General features: G+C 43.8%; 1 protein-coding gene across 2 annotated transcripts in view; it reads right to left on the minus strand.

Moving 5' to 3' along the window:
• VPS50 (VPS50 subunit of EARP/GARPII complex) overlaps nucleotides 1-24,692 on the minus strand; it is a 2,487,651-nt gene that overhangs the window by 658,021 nt on the left and 1,804,938 nt on the right. The gene's annotated exons all lie outside the window — the stretch shown is intronic.

A 24,692-nucleotide genomic window follows, 5' to 3' on the forward strand; every position in this document is an offset into this window, starting at 1 on the left:
CCTTCTCTGAGTTCCTGTGCCTGTAACCACCACAGAAGGGAGTCCCTGCACACCCTGCTCAGGGGGATTGGCATGCATAACGGGTGGATCGACAGGGACCATTGGACTTGAAGGGTCCATTGTAGTATGCGCATTCGCAGACGGGCATGAAGAGAGAGACCGATCGCTGCTGACATAGACCCCAGTGCCCTCAGGACTAACTCCGCTGGAGGAGCAGGGCTCCGAAGAAGGGCTAACACCTGAAACGACAAGCTGTTCAGCCTGACTGACGTTAGAACAACTCTGGAGATTCGTGTATCTAACCTGGCCCCTATGAATTCTAGGGCTTGAGTGGGGCACAGGCAAGATTTTTGCTCGTTCACTGAGATGCCTAGGTTGTGGGCCAGAGACAGAGCATAATCTCTCGCCACACAGAGCTGATGCCTGTTGGTCGCGGTGAGGAGCCAGTCGTCTAGGTAAGGGAAGACCTGAATGCCCTGGAGTCTCAGGTGGGCTGCAACCACTGCCATGACCTTGGTGAACACTCTGGGGGCTGAGGTGAGGCCGAATGGAAGAACCCTGAATTGATAATGACTGGCTCCGAGCCGGAAGCGGAGGAACCGCCTGGATCATCTGTCCATTAATATGTGGTAATACGCATCCTTGAGGTCTAACGAGCACATCCATTCGTTCTCCCGCAGAAGGGGGAGAATTGATTGGAGAGTGACCATCCGGAACTTTTCCTTGGGTATGAACAGGTTCAGGGCGGAAAGATCTAAGATAGGTCTGAGGTCCCCCGTTTTCTTTGGCACCAAAAAGAACCTGGAGTAATAACCCAATCCGGACTGATCTGGGGGGACGGGTTGGATGGCTCTTTTTCTTAGCAGCTTTGAAATCTCCAAAGCCGCTGCCTCCCTCTGATCGGGTGGGACATCGGGGAGATGTCTGGATTTGGGGGGAAGGTTTATAAATGGAATAGAGTAACCTCTGGATATAATCCGGAGCACCCATCGATCTGTTGTAAGGGACTCCCAGTTTGACAGGTGCTCCGACAATCGCCCCCCGACTGCCTCCAGAGAGGGACAGTCGGGCAAGCTGTCAGGGCTGTTGCGCGGGTCTGTCCGAGAAAGGTTCTCTAGACCCGAAATTACGCGGCCCCCCTCTGCCTCTGGGCCGGCGTCCACCTTGTCCTCCTCTGCCTCTAGAGGACGAGTGGTCCGCAGCAGGATGGGATTGCTGAGACTTACAGAACCACAGCTTCTTTTGTCCCCTCTGATTCCTGGAGAAGGATCTTTGGGGATTAGAGAAGCGGACTCAGACGTCAGACAGCGTCTTCCCATCCTTTTCGCTTTGGACCAGCATGTCGCGAACAGTTTTGCCAAACAAGGCAGAACCGTCAAAAGGGGCGTTCGCGAAGGACGCCTTGAAGGGGTCCGTGAAGTCGCACAGACGGAGCCAGGAGAGACGACCCCAGCTCCGCTAGCTCTAGCGGCTCCCTCCGTTGCATGGGAGAGAAGCCACATAGACGTATTGGAGATGGATTTTAGAGTGGCCATTTGAGTCTCAAAAACCTTTTTGTCTGGGACCGACATGGACTCCGGGGGGGCTGCAGCGTATTCTTTAATCAAGTCTCGCTGTAGCCTAATGGTATGTGCCATACAGTTCAGCGCCCTTATGGAAAAGGTCGCTGAAGCAAACATCCACTTCCCAATCCAGTCAAGCGCTCGAGATTCCTTATCCGGCGGGTGAACCGAAGAACTCTCCTGCGCAAGTTCTTTCTTGGTGGCCGCCGCCACCAACATAGCATCAACGGGGGTTCCTTTGGCCCAAGACGGTCTATCTGTGGGTGGGCTAAGGACTTTATCGGGGCGCCTAGGGATTGGCTCCACGGTGTCGGGCTCCTTCCAAGCCCTGGTGGTAATTAAGTCCACGAGGGGGTCGGCCGGAGGGGACACCCAGGAGGTAGATGGGCCTGCCTCAAAGGCCTCCAGGAACATGGACTCATCAAGGGAGGGCTTTTGGGCTGACCACCACCCTCTGATACGCAACATTTCCATGATGTCTCCAAAGGAGACATCTTCAGGGGGTGACTTTGGGGAACCCTCCGTATCATCCAAGTCTGTGTCTGTAGTAACGGACTCGGGGGAGTCCAGGTGCCTCCTTTTGCACCGATGTTTCCGAGAGATCTCCTAGGTGGGACTGTCCGAAGAGGGCTCATCCACGGGTTGTTGTTCCTCCACGGGAACTAGCTGGAGGGCTTGGGCAGGCTGTCCAGATGGACGGATGATGGAAGACAGACCCTCGTACAGTGGGGGTACGGGTGGATCCGAAGCCCGGGTCGGGGATCTGGAGGACCTCGACAGTACCCTCTCCACTACCTCAAAAGCCGAAGGAGAGCCACTCTCGCCAGCCTCTGAGAGCAATCTCCTCGGATCCGAGGGTGGGATCGGGGCCGATGCAGTCGGCGCCGAGGCAGAGGTGTGCTCCGACGCCAACAGCGCCGGAGACACAGCAACTCCTACGGATCCAACGCTCAGCCCTCGGCCCCGAGAGCTCGGGTCCGACAAGCTCGAAGGTATAGTCGGCGTCGAAGAGACCACAGCTATCGGCGCCGACAATTCCCCGGGTCCGAAAGGGCCTGGATCCGATGACTCTGAGACCCGAAAACGAGTCGGAGAAGGAGTGAACGGGGCAAATATGGGGGCTGCACTCCCCCCCCAGAGGGGGGTGGGAGGCAAGAGCATCCCCATCTGCATTTGGGTCTGTAAGAACCGACGCATCATCCGATCCATATCCGCTTCGGAGATGCTTCGGATTGACCTACATGAAGTAGTAGAGGCGGGCCGGGAGGGCCGCCTCGAAAATCTCGAGGGAGACCTATCCTCCTTCTCCGGCTCCGGTGAAAAACAGGGCGAATGGCGCCGAGAGGAGGGGGATCCGGAGACCCTCGAGGGAGACTTAATCAGTTTCGCTGGCGGAGCCGAAGGATGAGATTCGGCCCACCTTTTGTGGGACTTATGTCCTTCCTTATCCTTGTGCCTCTTCTCTTTAAGGGAAGAGGCACTAGTCTCCCCAGAGCTCATACCCGATGAGGGAGGTTGAGTCCCGGGTAGGGCTAAGGGGATAGACGGTGCCGAAGCTGCCGAAGCAGCTGGAGCCCGAATGGGAGAGGAAGAAGAAGCCGACTCCTGGGGGAGCTTTCCCGCCAGGATCAGCTTGTTCTTCCTATCCCGAAGTGCCCGGGGGTTAAAGGCCGCGCAGATCTGGCAGGCCTCTGACAAATGGGTTGCCCCCAGGCACAAAACGCACTGAGTGTGGCCATCAGCTGGAGAAAGCTTGTGGCCACACTCAGTACATTTAGAAAAAATGGCCTTAGGCCCTTCAGACATCCTTCACACACACACCCAAACACTAGGAGGGGGAGGGGAGTGAAGATAAGTTAGTAATTAATTTAACAGAAAAGGGACCAAAACTAGCACAAGAAGCAGAAAAGGGAACTAACACACACACAACGACAACTTTGAATGAAAAAGTTGGTTTAAAATCAGCAATGATCTCACCCAGCCAGGAGCTCTTCACAAGGAAGCTTCTTCAGCAGCGGCAAAAAATGATCTGAGGTAATGTGGTTGGTAGTAGGGGATTATGGGTAGGGGGAGGAGCTAGGAGCTCGGATCTTGGAGCTTGGAAAGTTGCCGGATCGGATCCGAGGTCAGATCCGACACCCACAGGTTGCAGATCAAATGAAGTAACTACTTCAGATTAACAGCTTTTTATCATGATGGCTATGCTATCCACGTTATCCTAGAATGTGAATGGCCTTAAAGGTATAGATAAAAAGGAAAGACTATTGAATTATATTATGAAATGCAGAGAGCCAACAGCAATGCTGCAGGAGACACATTTGGAAAGAAATGAATATGTGAGTTTGACAGGGAAAGGATTTCAGAATGGATATTCAGTAGAATATCAGAGATACAGGAAAAGGGGAGTAATTATACTAACTGCTAGAGGGGATGCGATCATGATAGTTGAGGAAAAAGAAAAAAAATGGTAGATTTTTAGTGGTAAGGAGCTATTGGCAAAGGAGACGGATTACAATAGCATGTATATGCCATGAAAAACTGCTACTATAGATCTTAAGAAAAAATTGGGAGAAATAAACAGCTTTCAACAGGGAATATTATTTATAGGTGTGGACTGGAATTTGATTTGCAAGAGTGAGGATGTATCAAGGGGACCTAGATGAAACATTATAACAAACAGGGTAGACTTCGGAAGAAATGTATGAACATATTTGGTATGGAAAACGTGAATTCAGTAGTAGCAACTCAGACTGAATTTACATATTATCCCCCAAAGTACAATAATTGGGCTAGACTACAAATAAGTTATATTTCAGAGGAACATGTGCATTTAATTGAAAGCTTTAACACCCATCTAATAAATATTTCTTTATGGATTCAAATGCTTTTGTTATGGCAGCTAAGACTGAGTGGGAAAAGACTAAACAAATGATAATACAAAAATTGATAAACTGGAAAGTCTTACTAATGAATATGGATAGTATGAAAATGTGATTATGTGAGGTGCTGCCAGCTGTGCCAGGGGGAGTAGGGCAGTGCATATATAACATATTCCAGCATAGCTAGCTTGAGTTTTGTAAAGAATTCTATGTCATTTGAATATCAAAATTATTTGTACAGATGCTTGTGCTAAAATGTATTTGTAAAGTTGCTACTGTTAAAAATGTATCAACAGTGTGTCCTGTTGGACAGAAAAGAAATATACATGTATGTCAGACTGTATTGTTGTAACTGATGAAATGTATACATTTTAACAGAGGATACTGAAAGGTAAGGGGTTAAGCTCAGCCCAGATAACCTTAAGAAAAACTGCATGAAATTAAATGCCTTGGTACAGGCCACAAAGATTTTATCTCACAGGTGTGAATGCAGCCAGAGACGCAATGTCTGTGAAAAGCCTGGGCTGGGATCCTGCTCTAGTGTCCTTAGTAGTGAACTAATTGCTACCCTGGGATGCCAGAGAATTGCTTGTTTCTGCAGGTAGTGTGGGTGTTGGAATTGTTTTACAATTTTAAAATGCTGTAATAAACCTTAGCTAAAGTTCTGCGTGTGTATTGTGACACATCAGTGCCAGGTCCTGTCTCAGTTTCTAGTGAGAGGGTAGTGTGGGAAAAAACAGAGTCAGGTGAGCAGATGTGATGTCATTCTGTAGCCAGTCCTGAAACTGTATTTGAATACTAGTGAAAGATGTGAGGCCTGCACTCTGTTTTTGGACCTGACAAGACACTCATCCACTTTCATCTTGCCTGCTTTAGTAAGTAACTAGGGAGCACTATTTTTCAGTCAGTTAAAAAATATAGCGAGATCAGCTAAATGTTTTTTGTTTCTGTATCTGTCCGAGTCTTTCCATCTGTGTTGTTTTTTTATATTTTCTGTGACTGAAACTGCGGTGTTTATTGTAAACAGATATTCAGCATTTTCATTTTTTTAATTAAATACATCTAAACCTTTCATTGTGGCTGGTGTTTTAGAAAATATTTAAACTTTGAGAGTACTTGCATTTATTACTGGCACTATGATCCTTCCTGAAAGTCTTACTGCTTGGTTAAACACTGCCATTTGTATAAGTATTCATTTTAATAAGTGTAATTTGATTGCCTGGTGTGACAGGAACAATCTGGACCTGAAAGTTAATAAGACCAAGGGGAGGTAGTGGAGAAAAGTCAAAACAACCAAGTTCCTGGGCCTTCACATCTCAGACGACTTCTCCTGGGCTGTTAATACCAACCATATAGTCAAGAAAGCTCAACAGAGGCTTCATCTCCTGAAAAAAGCTCAAAAAGACCAGGCTCCAACTGTCTGCTCTTATTACTTTTTACAGGGGAGCTACTGAGAGCATCCTCACTAGCAACTTCATAGCATGGCTTGGTGACTGCACAGTTTCTGAGATGAAGAAATTACAGAGGGTGGTGAGGGTGGCTGAGAAAATCTTGGGCACAAGCCTCCCTTCTATTCAGGAGCTTTTCTTTAAAAGAGCAAGAAAGAGAACATACAAAATACTAGCTGATTTTGACCCATCTGGCCCACAACTGGTTCTCACAACTTGCATCTGAAAGGAGGTATCGCAGCTTCAACTGTAGGACTACCAGATTCAGGAACAGGTTGTATCCTACAGCTATGAGACTTATTAACTCGGACAGCAACCATAATACCTGATACACTTAAGCATCTTTTTTCATTTAATTCTGCTGCTCTGAGCAATTAACTACTACCAGTATTATTATTACACAATATGATGACTACACTAAGTCACATCTAAGGTTAACAAGTGCAGTATGGTAACTAAACTGCTGCTATTCACTAGTCTCTCTTGATTCTCTATCTTAATGGTGAAGGCGTTTGGTGGTGGATATTTATTATTTACCATTGGATAATGGGCATTGAGTGTATTTTTGTAATGTGAACTAACTCTTGCATGTCATACATGTTGTAATTTTCTTTCTTATGTTATTCTCTGATACCGCTATTCCTATGTTATTTACACAGCATTTCTCTCATGAGCAGACATTTGTAATTTTGTTTAGGCTGCACTTATGTGGTCCTAAATGACAAAGTTTCTTTGAAATTCTGAAATCTTTAATTGGGTACCCTGTTAAGAGCCTTAAAGTAGCTGGCTTCAGGTGTTCTGGTGGCAGTAAATCTACCTTATCTTTTAGGTGGAGGTAGCAGACTGGGTAAGCTGTGCCAGCCTTTCCCACTAGTGTGGGTGTGTAAAAATCAAAACTCAAAGGTTGTGTGTCTGACAGCTACTTTGAACAGGCACACTAAGGGCACTAATTTCACAGGGTGGTGGAGGACTTGGCTTGGAATACCCACCTAAGGACTGGGCTCTCTAGTAGTCAATGGGAAGACTTATTTGGGGGCTGGACAGGAAGCCCAGCCCCAGGACTGGAGTGTGCATTCTCTGTGTGCTCTTAAGGGACATTGTACTTGGTGCAGAGAACTGCATCTGGAAATACTGCATGTGTCTATTTTTCTCAAAGTGAACGTTCCCCACCTGTGTCAGTGGTGAAGATCAAGGCTCCTTGATCACTGGTCCAGAGGAGGGACGTCACATATTGGTGAGCAGTGGTGGGATATTAATTAACATCTGTAGCCTGTAAGCAACTGTCACTAAAAATCTGTGTACTCTCAAAAGCCACGAGGTAAACATACAGAGTTTGCTTTTTCACAACAGTTGTACTTATATCTTTTTTAGTTTAGTTTAGTCAGGGAAAGCAAAGAGAGATGTCAGCAGAGGATTATGGCAAGCTGGCAGTGAACGAGTTAGCCAATTTGTGCAAATCCAAAGGATTGCTGCATACCAACCTGACTAAAGAAGAAATTATTTCAGCCTTAGGAGCAGCTGCAGCACAGAGCAGCAACCAAGAAGACAACCAGTCTGGTGATGGGCATGTGCAGCCCTCAGAGGACAAAGAAACCTGTCTAGAGTTAAAGAGACTTGAACTGGTGGCAAAACATATGGGATTAGAAGCATCCGGGAGACTACAGCATTTGGAAGCCAAAAAATGAGAAACAGCGTCAACATGAGAGGAATATGTTGACTCTTCGACAGGAAAATGGAGGTAATGGGTAAGGGAAAAACCAAACCTCAGAAGCATCAAAGGCCAGTAAATTTCTTCCACAGTATACAGAAGGTGAAAATTTTGACAGTTTTATTCATATATTTGAAACAGTATGTAAACAGTATGATGATGACCAAGGGCTCTGGTATGGTTCCTGGCCCCCTTACTCCATGGTAAACCCTTACTCCATGGTAAAGCTGTAACTGCTATTTCTAAACTGTCTGATACTGATTATTTAAGTTATGACAAGGTTAAACAATGTTTATTGGAATGTTTTAAGTTAACACCTGAAGCTTACAGAAAAAAAATTGTGAGCACAGATGTAGGGCAGATGAAAATGTATGCGATTATATTGCTGAGATAAGCACTTATTGTCATAGGTGGATGAGTGGGTGTCATGTTACCACTTTTGAAAGGCTGGCAGACCTTTAGGTGGGGGAACAAGCCCTTAGCACTTTGCCTGAGGACAAGAGAATCTGGCTGGCAGACCAGAAGTGTAACTCTGCAGATGAGCTGGGGAGAAAAGGGGATCTCTACTTGGCAAGCATGGCACCACTGCATGTACATAAGGGAACCCATGGTAGGCAGCCTAAACCACCCCAACAGAGTCCAACAGTAAAGAGGGAAGCCACTAGTTCAGGTACATGGCCAGGATCAGGGTTTAGGTGTTTTAAAAGTAACCAGAGGAGCCATGTAGCATACAAATGCCCTCTGAAGCAAGGTGGGGAAAAAAGGTGAGAGAGCCATCAAGTGGAAATAACAGCATGCCAGTGGTAAGTTGTCTGGAGACAACAGGGGTACCAAACTATCACTGGAGTTTGTAACCTATCTTAGTGGATGGAAAACAGACCACTGCCATGACAGACACAGCCTCTGACAAAACCATTGTGAAGCCTGCAGTGGTTAAAATGGAGCAGCACTTGCTTGGGCAGTCCACTCCAGTCAGAGCTTTAGGACGGACCCCATTCTAAATACCTTTGGCTAGGGTTCACCTTGACTGGGAGGGTGGAAAAGGAAGCAAGCAAGCAAGTAGGTGTGCTTGAGGATATCCCTGCGGATGTCTTGATAGAGAATGACTATGATAATGCAGTACTTTGTGTGCATGCAGTTACACTCAGTCAAGCTTGGAGACAGGCATGTGGGTCTGGTAGCCTGGGGGAGACCCAGACAGACCAGACAACTGAAGCCAGGGCTGGTGATGTGGCTATTTTAGGGAGGGAGTTACCTTGTGGCAGTGAGCTTGAAAGCAAGCCATAGTTGATGACAGGTACTGATGTTCCCTTGGACATGGTGACTGCAAGTGCAGAGGTGAGTGGTAGTACCCAGGCTGATAGTGAGGTATCGCTGTCAGAAGATATCAGACATCCTGTGGAAGGGGAGCTGGGAAGGGTCACAAAGATAAAGTTGAGACAGGCTCAGCTCTTGGACCCTGCATTACGAGGTTTGAGGGAGGTAGTTAAGGAGGCACCTGATTCTCCAGGAAAAGGGGAGTCTGTATATTGGAAAAAAGAGTTACTGTAAAGAGAGTGGACCCCTGATGGTGGGCTAGAGGGTGAGGTAATACAGCAGCTGGTAGTACCCAGAGATTACCGTCTGGCACTTTCAGCCATAGCCCATGACATTCCTTTTGCAGGGCATATGGGCATAAAGCATACCAAGAAATGCATTATGCAGAACTTTTATTGGCCTGGGATTGCAAGTGTTATAACAAGGTACTGCAGAAGCTGTGAGTAGTGCCAAAAAGTAGGCAAGGCAGGAGACAAGGTCAAAGCTCCTTTGATGCCTTTGCTTGTGGCTGAGGAGCCATTTCAGAAGGTAGCTATGTTTACTGTGGGCCTCTGATTTTTCATTTTTAAAAGATATTTTTATATGCATTAATGTTTACATTCACCAGCACTGTTTTCACTACTGATTTGATACATTCTATGCATTCTAAGGATATTAATTTAAAAAAAAATTTAAACATGTTATGTACTTGCTGCCCTATTTATCAGACTCAAAGCATATTAATTGATGGTGGGGTGTGGATAGAATACAACACTAGAACAACTGCTTTTTATACATTTACTTACTTATTTATATACATATTTTTTATAATAATTTGAGAAAGTCTTACATCTCTGTGTCTTGTGTATTTTACTTCTGTGTTTACTGTTGCATTTTATGTGTCTTATGTCTTATGGCTGCATTTAAACTGTAATGAAACATTTTGCTTGTCAGTTTCCCTTTAAATATGGTATAGGAAGTGATGTCACCTACTCTATTTATTTGATTTTTAAATTTTAAAACCTTGTATCTAATGAAGTTCCTTATGTGATTTGATTGGGACAAAAGCGATTACACCTGTGGACTAATAAATGCTACTAGATACCCTGAGGCAGTATTTGTGTCCTTCACTGAGGCAGAGAAGGTGGCAAATACTTTGTTAAATATTTTCAGCAAGGTAGTTTCCAGAGAGAAATGCTGGCTGACAGAGGTGCCAATTTCATGTAAGACCTGCTGGCTTGTCTGTGGGAGCTCTGTAGGGTAAAGCACCTGAAGACTACCCCCTACCACCCCCAGACTAATGGTATTAATGGAGGTTAAACTCTACACTGAAGACCATGCTATGGGCATTTGCAGACCAGTTTATGAGAGAGTGAGATACATATTTGCATGGATAAGTATCTGAATTTTTGTGACTGTTTAGTTTTCTGTAGTCCACACAGAATCTGGTGGTGCCATATTTGTTTGGTACCAACACCACTGGGGTGGCCAGGGACTGCTGGACTCCTGGATTACTCCCAGTTCCAACATTTCCAGTATTACCTCTTTCAAAGGGCCTCCCTATCATGGTAAGGCTTCATCATGTTAAAGTGGTACATTCTGTGCCCCTGCCTCTTGCCCAGCAGTTTTATCATTTAGTTAAAATCACTGACCTTCCTTGTTACTTTGAAGGGTCCTTCCAAAGCTGCTTGTAGCTTTTATTGTGTCTGACAGGAATCAGCACCATAAACTGTTGTCCTAAAGGACACTCTCGGGCTTAAGCATTCCTGTCACACCAGATGTTTTTCTGCTCCTGGGCTCCTGCCAGGTTCTCCTGGGCCAAGCCCAAGAGCTCCCTGTCCTGAAGTTTAGGACATAAACCACAACAGACTCCTTGTGGGATACACACTCATCCTTCCACTCATCACAAATCAAATCCAAGGGCCCCCTCACCCTGTGCCCATACAGCAACTCAAAGGTTGAAAACCTGTGGATTCCTGGGGTACCTCTCTGTATGCAAACACCAGATGGGGCAAATATGTTGTGTGAGAATATACATTGTTGTAAATTCTACATTAAATATATTATATCAGTACAAAGGACTTATTCAACCACTGGGTAAAGTCCATATTCGCATATTGTCGCCAAGAATCGTTTTTGGACCCATAGTTGGCTCCATGCGAATATGGACTTTACCTTGAAAAAGCCCGATACTATTCGGGTGAAAGCGCTTGGTCTATTGGTTTGTTTCAATAAAGATTGCTATTACTTCAAAATTATCTGGCTACCGCTACAATTTGTACTATCCATTGGATTATTTTTGCTGCTGGCTTTCGGGTCCTGATTTGCTGGGCTGATACTACTTTCTTACCACCTTGAGTATAAATAAATATATATATATATATATATATATATATATATATATATATACACACATTTTTTATACAGTCTATACATTTCATAAATTTTATATACAATTTTATATTATAATATTTCTTGTGGTTATACATCATTGATTATAGTTTTTATGACTGGACAACATATACTGGCTTTTCTACATTATACGTTCTTTTATTTTTATATATATATATATATATATATATATATATATATATATTTTTATATGTAATGTAATATATATTTTATACATTATTCCAATACAATTTTATAGTTGTTTTAATATATGGATTGATTTATTCATGTATTTATTATATTTAACAATTTATTTTATGTGCTACTTGCTGTTTTAACATTACTGTTACAGTTGTACTGATATAATATATTTAATGGAGGATTTACAACAATGTATATTCTCACACAACTGTTTGTTAATTCCACATATATTTACTTTCCTTGTTTAACCTATTATAAGAGTCTTATCCCTGTACTTATGAATGTTTTTAAATGGTCGGAATTATAAACATTTTTTATACTGCATCACCAAAGGTTGAGATTTGCAGAAATTAAATGGCCAGCCAATAAGAAATTAGTTAATTAATTTATTAAACAATTATTCAATGAATTGCATAGGTATTTAAGATGAGTTTACATTGTCTGAACAGATTCTGATGAAGTCTCCTTGCAGGAGATTAAAGCGCTTAATCTGTTTGTGTATGTGGTCGTTTATTTATTTAAATAAATTCTGGTTTTATTTGGACCTGTGGATTATTGCCTGTACCAAGGAAGTATTGGTGACTGAATATACGGAGGAGAGCCTTTACTGATGCTGGATTAGACGCATTGGTGTTTGCGTGGTTGTGTTTCACGTTTGGGTTACAAGATTTACAAAATTCCCTATTGAGTACTCTATCAGAAATATGGTGTGATCAAATGGCTGTATGTAAGGAAATTACTCTTTTCAGCTGGGATGAATGGTCTGAATTGCCTAGACATAGTAAGGCCTCATTAAGTTTAACTGGGTTGGCTGCAAAAAAAAAGCAATTACTAGAAAATAGAAATCAAAATTTCTTCACCAACTGTATTTCAGCTGTTGAATATTACAAGAGAGACAAAAGAATTGGAAGAGGGATTACTAGAAAAGGCAAGGAGCAAATTTCATAGAAGTAAATGGAAACTGTGAGAGCAATACATGCATTAAAATGTTCAGGAGGAAGAGTGAGATTTAAGGAAGGCAGGAATTCAGCATTTTTTGTAATGTTGGACTGATGATAGTATTAAAGAAAATATATGCAATGTATATTGTATTTAAATGGAAAAATGTTAAAATGGTTTGTTTTACTTTCTGTTAATGTCTGTAAAAACGATAGCAACCTACGAAGTCCAATGACTGAGTGGGTTGGAAGGTTGATTTTTCACAATTTATGGAAATCCCCAAAGATCAACATAACTGAAGCAAATAATTTCTTGCTTGTATTAAGGATTCCTTTGCACTTGCAGCAAGTATCCAGTAATCCAAGTACAGGAACACCTGAAACCCCTGCAGCTAGAGGTGTGCTGTCACCACTGCCATGCATTTCCTGAACACCCAGGGGGCTGTAGTGAGACCAAATGGGAGGTCCCTGAAATGCAAGTGACTGGTTCCCAGCTGGAAGTGCAGTTACCTTATGGATTGTTGTGCAGTCTTCACAAGATAATGGACATCCTGAAGGTCTACAGAGTGCATCCAATTCCCCTTCCCCAGAAGTGTAAGGATGGACTGCACTGTGATACCTTTTTCTTCACAAATGTGCTTAGATTGCAGAGATCCATAATGGGCCTGAGGTCCTTGCTCTTTTTTGGAACTCTAGATCCTTTGTGGTCTGGTGGGACAACCTGGATTACACTTTCTTCTGTTGGCTGGAAAATTTATTGGGCAGCAGCCTTTCTTGCTAGGGTTGAAGATCTGGAAGGGGTCAATTTGGTTTGTTACAGAATTATGCAGCTTCTCTATAGTGTTCTCATCACTCATGAACCCTGAGTAATGGCCATGAAATTTAATTTTTCAGGTGAAGCAACATTCATCGTCCAATTGCCTTGTGAGGGGAGCAGGTAGGTACACTTTCAGGAAAGCTGAAAGAGTTTACTGGAAGAAGAACCTCTAAACCCTTGATTTTGTGGACTATCTCTGTCTCTATGGTGATATCCATTGGGAGGTACCCCCTCTTCTCTGGGAAGCCCTGTCAAAAAAAGCAGTCAGTGATAAAATGTTGGGGCTTCCTAAACCAGAGACATGAATCTCCACTCTGATTATCACAAAAAGGTATTTGAGGGTTACAAAAATTAGCTCCTACTGCAGACAATGTTTTTCCCTCTTACTCATTCTTAGACAAAGTATGCTCTACTCTGGGTTCAAAAAGAAATGACCCATTGTAAGAGGCGTTAAGAAATGAAACCTTAAAGTTGTGCATGACAAGACAGGTGTAGTCAAGCATGACAACACATTACACTGCCAGTACCTGGTGCTCTCAATGCTCCATGTTTTGTTTTGGAAGCCAGCTTCATAACGACATTAGTAATTGACAGCATGGTAGTCAACTAATACTCCATAGACTTCCTCTTCTTGGTTGTTGGAGGTCTCCTGAAGGACTGCAATAGTTCACTGGTTAATTCCCTCTGGAATCTGGTGATATGACAGATGAAAAATAATATTGTTTTAGATTCTCTGTTTGGAGGATGGACTGTGGAGCTCTCATTAGAAAGCTCTCTGTGGCTGCTACCACAGCAATATAACCCACCTTTGATCCAATGTAGGTGATCCTTTGGAGGGACAAACACCTTATCTGGTTTGTTTGGGAAGGGCTCCACCACATCAGAATCTTACAAAATCCTTTATGAAGCAATGTTAATAAGTCTGTCAACAGGAAGGACCACCCAGGAAGTAGACAGTCCTGCTCCAGAGTCTTTAAAGAGCACTTCCTCATCAGGAAAAAGAGTATCAGTTGGTCAACTCACACTCTGTTTTAACAGCCTCATTATCTCACCAAACGAGGGGTCTTCAAGGGAAGATCTATGGGTCCTTTCCCCTTCATCAATGTCAGTATTCTCAGTGAAGGGAGTTCAACTGTCTACGTTTACAGTCACGCTTTCTGTGCTCTTCAGGTGAGGAAGGATTTGACGAGTCAGAAGTGTCCTTGGTTCCCAGAGCTAGACATGGTTTAAGTCTCTCTGTTCCTAGGAAAGATGATGATATCCATAGGTTACAGATAAATTAGAAGGTCTTGATGGAGCCAAGGTAAGAGACGTATTCCTTTCCAAAGAGGATTGTTGGGCCAAAATCTTCTCGAATGCTAAGGACAGAGTCAATGGTGACAAGGAGAGTGACCTCCATTTTGAAGTCGAATCCAAGGTCAACAGACTAGAAGATCAAATTCTACATCTGGCATGGACTCTTCTGGATCCTTGAAGATAGGGCAGTGGGGAAACTACAAACCTGACAACAATAGCTTCACAAGTTTACCCTCTTTCTCATATTCCTCCATCTTTCCTTAACTAGTGGTCAGAATGAGTTGGAGCCATTAAACAAGGCATTAAGAATATCACAATGGCATTTTCTTTAAAGTTTGTGAGACAAAGCCAGATGTTGTGGTGTAGCATACCTCTAGCACCTGCAGCCCCTGCTGCACCATCTGTTAAAAAGAAGTTATGTACTCACCATAATGCTCCATGTTGGTTGTCCTTGATCTTGCCTTCCTTCTTGCTGTTTTTGTTCAGAGCCGATCCTCGGCAACGACTCGGCCGTATACTAGAGCTTTTACTGGCTCGAGGCTAGCCCCTATCCCAGCATGCCTAGCAGTAGTTACCTAGATCTCATTTGTGATGACCCAACACTAGACCCTACAAACAGACAAGAGATATACTCTACTTTACATATCCGATGACACCTACATATATAAAGGTGCGACCCCTCCACAAAGGTAATAGTAGTAGACTGAGACTAACCATAAGGTATGGTATAAAGGAAACCCAGCCAGTATAACCAATAAAACAAAGGATTCCTCTCGATCCTCCAAGAAGGGGGAAGGAGGGTGGGATGCAAGAAGGAAGGCGAGATCAAGAACAACAAACATGGAACGTTATGGAGAGTACATAACTTCTTTATGTTATGTTGTCCATATCTCGCCTTCATTCTTGCTGTTTGGGACAGTGTCCCCAGCACCTGATTCTTGAGTGGCTCACTGGAAAAAAACTCTTCAGGACCATGGAACCAAAGGATGCCCTGTTCCAGGAGGCCACATCTACTTTGTAATGAGTGATAAAGGTATGAGCCCATATAGTTACTGCACCGATCGAATCCAAAGACAATCTGGCTTGAAAGGCAATAGAGGTAGACAATGCCCTCCCTGGAAGCTTTTGTTTATGCAACTCGTAGACATGTTTTATAGTGTCTGAAAGCCACTTTGATAAAGTCACCTTTGAGACTGCACAACCTCTTTTATCGTCTGCAAAGGATATGAACAACTGGTCAGATTTTCTAAAGTCCTTGGTCCTGTGTAAATAGAAACGTAACTGTCTATGAACATCCAATTGATGAAGCTTATACTCTGCCTTGTTGCCACGATTGGGGAAGAACACAGGAAGTTCTATGGATTGATTCAAATTGTGGTCAGAGCATACCTTGGGTAAGAAGGAGGGGTTTTGTTCTGAGAGAAACCCGATGTTTACGGCAAATCAAGTACAGGGGATGAATAGATAAGGCCTGTAATTCTGAAACCTTCCAGCTGAGGTAATTGCAACCAAGAAAAGGGTCTTCCAAATCAGAAGTTTGACTGGACAAGAAGCAGATGGTTTAAAGGGAGAAGGAATCAGAACATCTAAAGCTAAATTTAGATTCTGGAGGGGAGAGTTTCTCTTATCGGAGGTCTTAATAGGATAGTACCCCTTAGGAACGTCTTGCATAACCTATGGGACATGATATTGGAACCCATTTCTCCCATATGGAAATTAGTAATGGCAGCTAACTGAACTTGGATAGTAGATGCAGCTGCTCCTTGGTTAAAGGTTTCAGCAAAAATTAAAAATCTTTCAAATAGGAGCAGTAAAGGGATCAACCAGATTTTTGCCTTCCCAACAAGAGAACCTCTTCCATTTACTAGCATAAAGTCTCCTAGTAGTGGGCTTATGGGAGGAAATCAAAATGTGTTGAACTTCTGGAGAAACATCGGGAAACCTGTTTAAGACCGGAAGCGAAGAAACCAAGCTGTGAGCCTGAGAGTTTGAATGGAAGGATGGAGATCCCCCGACTGATGCCTCAAAAGATCTGGCACTGGGTCCAGGATCCAAGGCTCCCTTTGCAGGTGAGGCCAAAGGAATGGGAACCATATCTGACGAGGCCAGTAAGGGGCAATGAGGATTAACTTGCAACCCAATGACTGTACTTTCTGGAGAAGCTTGGGGATCAGGGGAAAAGGTGGAAAGCAGTCTCGAGGGCCAATCATGAACAAGTATGTCCCTGGGTGACTGTCCCAGTGGTGGGACTAGGGCAAAGTAGCTGCTGCATTTGTTGTTGAGGGGAGTGGCAAACAGATCGCAGCATGGCTGGCCCCATTTGCAAAAAATCAAGTCTGCAACTTCCTGCTTCAGGGACCACTCATGCGGCATCAGGATAGCCCAGCTGAGCTTGTCCACTATCACGCTGGATTTCCCCGGGATGTGCGTTGCAACCAGAAAGCATTGGGAAGACATCGCCCATTGCCAAACTCGTAGAGCCTCTCGACACAAGGGGTAAGACCTGGTTCCACCCTGTTTGTTGATGTACCATACTATCGACATATTGTCCGTCTGAATTGCTATAGTCCCTGTAGGTAAAGAGTCCTGAAGTTCTTGCAATGCCAGGAGCACCGCTCTCATCTCCAGGACACTGATGTGCAAGTGATACTCATGTTCCTGCCAAGTCCCTTGAACAGTCTACCCCAGATAATGCCCTCCCACCCTATCTGGGAAGCATTTGTGGTCACTGTGGCTACAGATTGGGGGGTAGAAACGACCTGCCTATTGTCACCATAGGGGAATGAAGCCACCACTCCAGATCCCTTTTGCAGGATTCCGTGACCAGAATCTGATGTGACATGGGTAAATCCTGGAATGACCATTGTGCAAATAAAAGCAACTATAGAATTCTCATGTGGAAGCGAGCCATAGGGACCAGAGTGATTGCCGCCACAGAACCCAGGACCTTGAGGACAAATCTTGCTTGAATTCTCTTTCATGTGAACAGCATGACAACTTGGCAACGGATCATTAATACTCTTTCTTGAGGCAGCTTTGCTATCATGGCCTTGTGTCTAAATCTGTCCCTATTAAGGTAATATATTGACAAGGCAACAAGGCAGAATTTTCTTAGTTTATGGTGATCCCAAGTTGAGAACAAGATTGGGTTGTGGATTCCCTTGCTCTGATTAATTGATGCTCGGTGGTGACAGTAAGGAGTCAGTCTAGCTATGGAAACACTGGGAATCCTTGACGCCTCAGGTGAGCCGCAACTACTGCCATGCACTTGGTGAACACCCTGGGGGCTGTGGTGAGACCAAAGGGCAGAGCTCTGAACTGATAGTGACTGGCCCCCAGCCAGAAGCGTAGATATCTCCTTGACCATCTGTCCATTTTTATGTGGTAGTACGCACCCTGGAGATTGACAGAGAACATCCAATTGCCCTGTCGTAGAAAGGGAAGAATGGACTGCAGTGTTACCATTCGGAACTTTGTTTTTTGACTGACTTGTTCAGCCTGCTGAAATCCAAAATGGGTCTCCAGTCCCCTGTTTTCTTTGGAACTAAAAATAACCTTGAGTAAGTTCCGGATCCAATTTGGTCTGCGGGGACTTCCTGGATGGCTCTTTTTCTTAGCAACCTTTGAACCTCTAGGTTTGCTTGATCACAAAGTCTGGGTGGAATATCTGGGACAGAGTATTGCCTTTTTGACAGGGGAAGTTGGGAGAAGAGAATATAGTAACCTCTGGATATTATGGATAGTACCCATGTATCTTCTGTGATTGCCTGCCAGGCTTTTGGGTACAAGGATAATCTCCCCCCACAACTGTCTCCAGAGTTGGACAGTCGGGCCTCCCTTCAGGAGTGTTGGAAGTGCCTACCAGAGAAGGTATCTCTGTCTGCCTGATTCTGCGGACACCCCCCCCCCCGCCACAAGGTCAGCATCTTCCATTATTTCCCCCTCTGCCCCTGGGGAAAAGATCTCCACGTGTGTCAGGCAAAACTCCTTGGGATTTCCGGAACCACATCTTCCCACTTTTCTGGCCTTTAGGATAGGGCCTAGATGGAGCAGAAAAACTTAATCCCACGGCAGAAAGAGTTTTACCATCTTGTTCACATCTGGTAAGAGTCTCTTTTACCTGAGGCCTGAACAGGGATGAGCCATCAAAGGGTGGCACTGGCAAAGGAAGACTTGAAGGGCTCCGCAAAATGACAGTGTCTCATCCAGGAGTGTCTGCGTAAGGATACCCCTGCACCTGCTGCCCTGCTCACCCATCAGCTGTATAAAAAATTAGCCGCATGGAGGAGTTAACCACTGAAGTCAAGGTCACAAGCTGAGAAGCTGCCTTGTCCGAAGTTCCTGCAGCTGTAGGATCCTGTAAGGTATTTCCTAACTCCTTGACTTCCTTTGAAGCCTTGTAAAGTGGGACAAATACTTCAGTGACCTAAGTGTAAAAGTCACTGAAGAAAACATATGCTTCCCGTAAATGTCCATTGTAGTAGACTCTTTATTCGGCGAATGGACAGAAGTTGTTTCCGCTAATTCCCTCTTGGTGGCTGCTGCACCCACCATAGCATCAACAGGAACAACTTTAGATAAGAAGAGCCTATCTTCAGGGCCTGTAATGAATTTATTGGGCCTCCGCGGAACTGGTTCCATCGTATCTAGAGAGCTCCAAGCCTTCCGACTCACTACGTGCAATAGTGGGTCGAAAGGAGGAGATACTCAAGACGTGGAGGGTTGGGAACCGAATGCATCCTGGTACACTGACTCATCTTCAAAAGGGGCAAGGGACTTCCAGTCACCCCTCTGTCTAAGGACTTCTAAGATGTCTGAAAAAGAGACATCTTCAGAAGGGGACCATGAGGACCCTTCTGAGTCATCCAAGTCTGTGTCTGATGTCAGGGACTCAGGCGAGTCCACATGCTTCCTCTTGCAAGTCCTCTTACGAGGGATGCTCAGGGGAGGTTTCGGATGAGGTGGGATCGCTCAATGGGGCGTCCTGGAGCATGGGTTCCCTATGCTTGGGGCAGAGGGGAGGTTCGGAGGCAAACACTGGCACAAAAGGCAAAGGAGCCAATGATGCCGAGGGTAGAGCTGTTTCAGCAGACAGCACGCTCATCACCTCAAAGGCATCACAGTCCCGACCCAAAAGAATCCCCAGCTCCGAAGAAGCAGGAGACTTCATCCGAACCAAGGGCGATGGCTCTAAGGCTGATGTAGGAGCTGTGCTGACCTGCGCCGAAGGAGGGAGAGTAGGGTCAGACAAGGGTCCAATGGCGCTTCCTCCCTCTAAGCCAATGAGGCAGCATTGGCTCCCAGATCCCTCGATAGAAGGGGGTATCGAGGAGATCGAAGAGGTTGTTGGAACCGAAAGACCAGAGGAGGTTACTGGAACCGATGTTTCCACCACTACAACTTCCATACACTCCGTCACCGAACTCAGAGGAGTCGGAGGAGGAATCGAGACAGGTGTTATTTGGGCTGTCAGCACCATTTCCATCTGGGATGGGCCCGAACATATTTTGGCTAATACTGGTGTCCCAAGAAGCCTCTTTACCACCCACTCCACATCATCATCTGAGAGGCTCCTGGATGACCGAGAGGAATGGGTTGAAGACCAGTGACTACTCGCAAAAGATTGCAACAATGGTGACTGAGGAGCAGACCGCACCAATTCCAAGGCAGGAGACCTGGAACGCTTATGTGACCTTACTGGCTCCGAAAACACAGATGGAGCCGTAGCTGAAGATGTCTTGTCAGAACCAAAAGTCGGGTCTGACTTAGCTTGTGGCTTGCCCTTGTCCTCAGATGGGTCCAAACCCGGTGCCGAAGAGGATGAAGGCTTGACTTTGTCCAATGTATTTGCTTGCTGAGTCCCCTCCATAGCAGCATCAAAGGGGGTCTTCAGTAAACCTCTCAAGATTAACTTGTTTTTTTCTCTCCTGCAGGACTCGTGAACTAAAAGCATGGCAGATAGAGCACGAATCCTGCAGGTGAACAAGTCCTAAACAATATATGCAACGTGTGTGCTCATCCGTAAGGGACATCTTTTTGCAGCACGAGTCGCACTTTTTTTTCCCTCAAATATTTTTTTTTATTTTCAATTAAAATAACATTTACATAATATTTTTAAATAACGTTTTAAACACTTATATACAATATTTATAACAGCCTGACTTTCAATTATATACACTGTATGTTATTAAATATAGAATTAACAGATCAGTTATCAGAGATACAATATTGATTATTGCAGAGTATCCAACAAAGATATAACTTTCTTCCAAGGATTATTTACCAATGGCCTGGGATAGATTCGTAGTTCTTTCATTTTTATTTTCATCAATGCAGTTGTCTTCAGTAAAGTGTAGAATTCTTCCAAGGTCTAAAGTGTAGAATTCTTCCAAGGTCAGGGGTGTATTTGAATTTCACCTTCTGGTTATGCATTTCCTAGATATAGCAAGTATTGTCCATAACAAATACATATTTGTCTTTCAGGTAGGGACCTTCATACGAGTCGCACTTTTTGAAACCCAAAGCTTTTGAATCCTTGGCAGTATCCTTGGACATAACAGAGAACAGCACTATGTCTAAAGGTTATAGACTACTAATAAGAAAACTATGCAATAACAGACAAAAAATATCTTTTTTTTTTTTTTTGGGGGGGGGGCCTCTAAGCTAAATGGCGAACTCTCCACCTAAGGAGAGCCTCTAACTTAAATGGCAACTCCTTACTTAAAAGTTAAAGGAAAGGCAAGAAAAGGAAGAACAACCCTCTAATTTAAATGGGTTTGGAAGACGGGAAAGGCCAGAGAGAAAAAACGGTTAATCCACAGAAAAGCAAGTCACTCAGATGGGATAGGTAGAAATACGAAGGACAACTACAGTTAACAAAAAAGATAAGCTAAACTAGAAAATTTGTTCAAAAATATAATAAGAGAAAAAACACTTAGCCTGAGCCAGTATCTGCAATCTCGACGCTGCAAGCACCAAACGAGATCTGGGCAACTACTGCTAGGCATGCTGGGATAGGGGCTAGCCTTGAGCCAGTAAAAGCTCTCGATCTATAGTATATGGCTGAGTTGGAGCAGAGGATCAGCTCCGAACCCAAACAGCAAGAATGAAGGTGAGATATGGACAACATAACATCACTAGTTTGACACAGAATAAGTTTACTCATGCTGGGAGATACAGATGTCTGAGTAGCAAGCTTCTTCAGCTGTGCAAGTGACACCATTCCCAGCAAGTGGGAAATCTAACCCAGAATGGTATGTTGGAATTCCAACATGAGTGCTTGGTTAAGTAATTCCCTCATGGTAAACACAGAGGACATTAGACAACTTCTCAGAGCTGCCCATGGCCATTGGCTGTTCCTCTGGAGGCTGGACTGCAGGGCCCTGTGGTGTTGGAGGCTTCTTTAAGGTCACAGCAGCAGTAATACAGTCTGCAACCAGGACTTCCAGTATTTGGAGTTTCACTGGATCCTGTCCAGCTCCCTAGCCACATATACCATTGTATCAGGTACCTTCTATGCTTCCTGTGTGACAGCAGCCACCATCTCTTCCATAGGAGGTTCAATCCAATAAAGGGAAGGTACAGACTCAAATGTTTCCTGCAACACTTTATCAGAAGATGAAGACAGAGTGATGGGCCTTCCCCCTTTTTTCTACATTGTTTGTAAAATCCCCTTGAATTTGGGGTCATCAAGGGGAGTAACTGGGGAATCAGCCTTATGCTCTTCATTTGTATGGGTTAGGACAGTTCTTCTGGAAATCTATATGCTTCCACTTGCATGACGTATTGACGTGCTCCCTTGGTGGAAAGCTATCTGGTGAGAAAAAGGCAGAGGAAGATTCTGGCTCAGAAACCCTGTTCGACTTCATGTTTTCTTTTGTGAAGTCATGATAGGTTTAGACATAGATTGGAAATAGTCTTAGGTACTGAAGGATGCACCTTAAAAACTTGAAAACTGCGGTAATGAGCTTCCCAAGCACCAGTGTCAAAGACACATTGGCACAGAGCCTCAATGGATAGTGACCATCAGGTTCTGATGTTCATGCTTTCACCCCCAAGGGCTTAAAAGCAAAAAAAAACCTCTTTTTTATTGTGCCAGTGTTAAAAAACAGCTATCAAAATTGTGTCTAAGTCAGTGTTCCAAGAGGAGCATCAATACTAAAACCAATTACTTTGATAGTGCAATTGAAAGGAGAGTTACAAACTGAGTTGGTGTCAGACCATGCTCTAAAGAAAATATAAGCAAATCACAGCACGTGGCTACTTCAAATAACATATAACTACATAAATAGTTAAAGAACATGCTAGATTGCAGGGAGTACTATTTTGACAGTGAAAGAACTACTACTATAAATGCTGGGTATTAATGGGAACTATTTTGTAAGTGAAAAATAAAGTACTGCTCCTGAGCAAATCCTTGTCAATATTTGACAATCTATCATGATAGGGGAATGCTAGAAATACATTAAAGATCAAAAACCTGGGATCACTATTTAAAGGATTTGTTTCTGCCCTAGAGAAGGGATCGTTAAACAAAATGACAAAAGGGAGACATAAATGTTATGCTAAAGCAGGGTCAGTTTTTACACCAAATCATTATTATATGGGTTTGAGTCTGAGAGGGTATGTGTGTGTTTCGGAGGGGTCAGAAATCACTCAAAATATTGTAAACTATTCAGTTAGACTGCGTAAATTCTAAATGTTTAAGACAACCTAAGAAACTAACTTGAATGACTTTTCAAGAGAAGAAATCAAGAAAACCCACAACATTTAAAGTCTTATCTTTAAAATGTAAATAAATAACTGACTAAATGATTCCAAGCCAATTTTTCCTGCACCTTTACACTGAAAGGTTAGGTTACAGGTAAGATAACCCAGATCCATGGTGCAGAGTGATAAAGCCCTGACTGTAACCCAGATTACCCATGTTCGAATAGCAGCATGGGTTCTTGAGGGTCCAGGTAGCGGAGGATGGGAGTGAGCGGTAGGGGTGTAGCTAGAAAATTCCAATTTTGTACTCACAAGCTCTTAGTGCTAAAACTCCCCCCGCCCTATCACTTAAAATTGGACACATCTCTCAAAATGCTTCTCCCCAACCAGTTAATGAATGTAAGCAACATTTTCTGCTGTACCCCCCTAAAACTATTAAATATATTGTTTTCAGATTAGCAATATTGAATCTTTTGTTAAAGGCATTCATTTATACTGTTGTAGACATAATATGACCCGAAAAAATCCATGCTGATATGATGCTCATAAAAAAATGTTGTCAGTAGAATACAAAGAGTATATCTGTACACACCCGTGATGAGCGGCCGATGGCAGCCTGCTCATCCTCAGTGGAGAGAGGCAGTTTGACTTAACTGCATAGGCAGCACCTACAGGAATGCAGGTGTATCACCCAGAATAAAAAGACTACACAGGGGGCAGAGATAAGACAGTTCACAGCAGACTAGTCTGCTTACTTTCACTGAACTCTTGCTCCCTCTGGGGAATAAATGGGCAGGAGGACTCCCACCCCAATGGAGGAAAGAATGGGTCAAAAGGTTGCAGGAAGCGGAACTTTTTTGATGATCCTGTAGACAAACAAAAAAATTTTACAGGCAGGATACACAAATGAAGATGTCTGGAATGTATAAAAGTAAATAATTACTGAAGGGACACATTCGCAAAGATAGAGCTACACAGAGTAACCAAGCCAAGCAATATTTAAAGCAAAACACACACAAAAAAAAAAGTCTCAGAAAGATCTTGAACCTTTAATAAACAGATAAAATAACAGAGGCAGAGGCTTTTGTACTATACATCATCAGAATAATAAAAAAACCTAGTGACTGTATGAGAACTTAAATGTTTCTTAAGGAATTTGTTTTTAATATTCTTTTTGAATTCTCTCTGCTTGAGCACCCAAACCATCCAGCCACCTCTATCTGATCAGTTTTGCCTGTCATAACAACTACTGCTGGGGACTAAGCTGATTAGTGATGGGTTATCATCCTGGACAGTATTACAAAATTACTATTATTATTATAACTATTATTATCATTATTACTATTAGATGCGTTTCTGCCATGCCCTCCTCTTTCCCAAGGAATGTGTGCATTGTGTGCAACAAAACCACTCAGGTGTAGGTGTACAAGTACCACAATATGACACC

This window comes from Protopterus annectens, chromosome 3.part1 (genome assembly GCF_019279795.1).
Source record: "Protopterus annectens isolate FY-2018-M chromosome 3.part1, PAN1.0, whole genome shotgun sequence".
NCBI classification, from domain to species: domain Eukaryota; kingdom Metazoa; phylum Chordata; order Ceratodontiformes; family Protopteridae; genus Protopterus; species Protopterus annectens.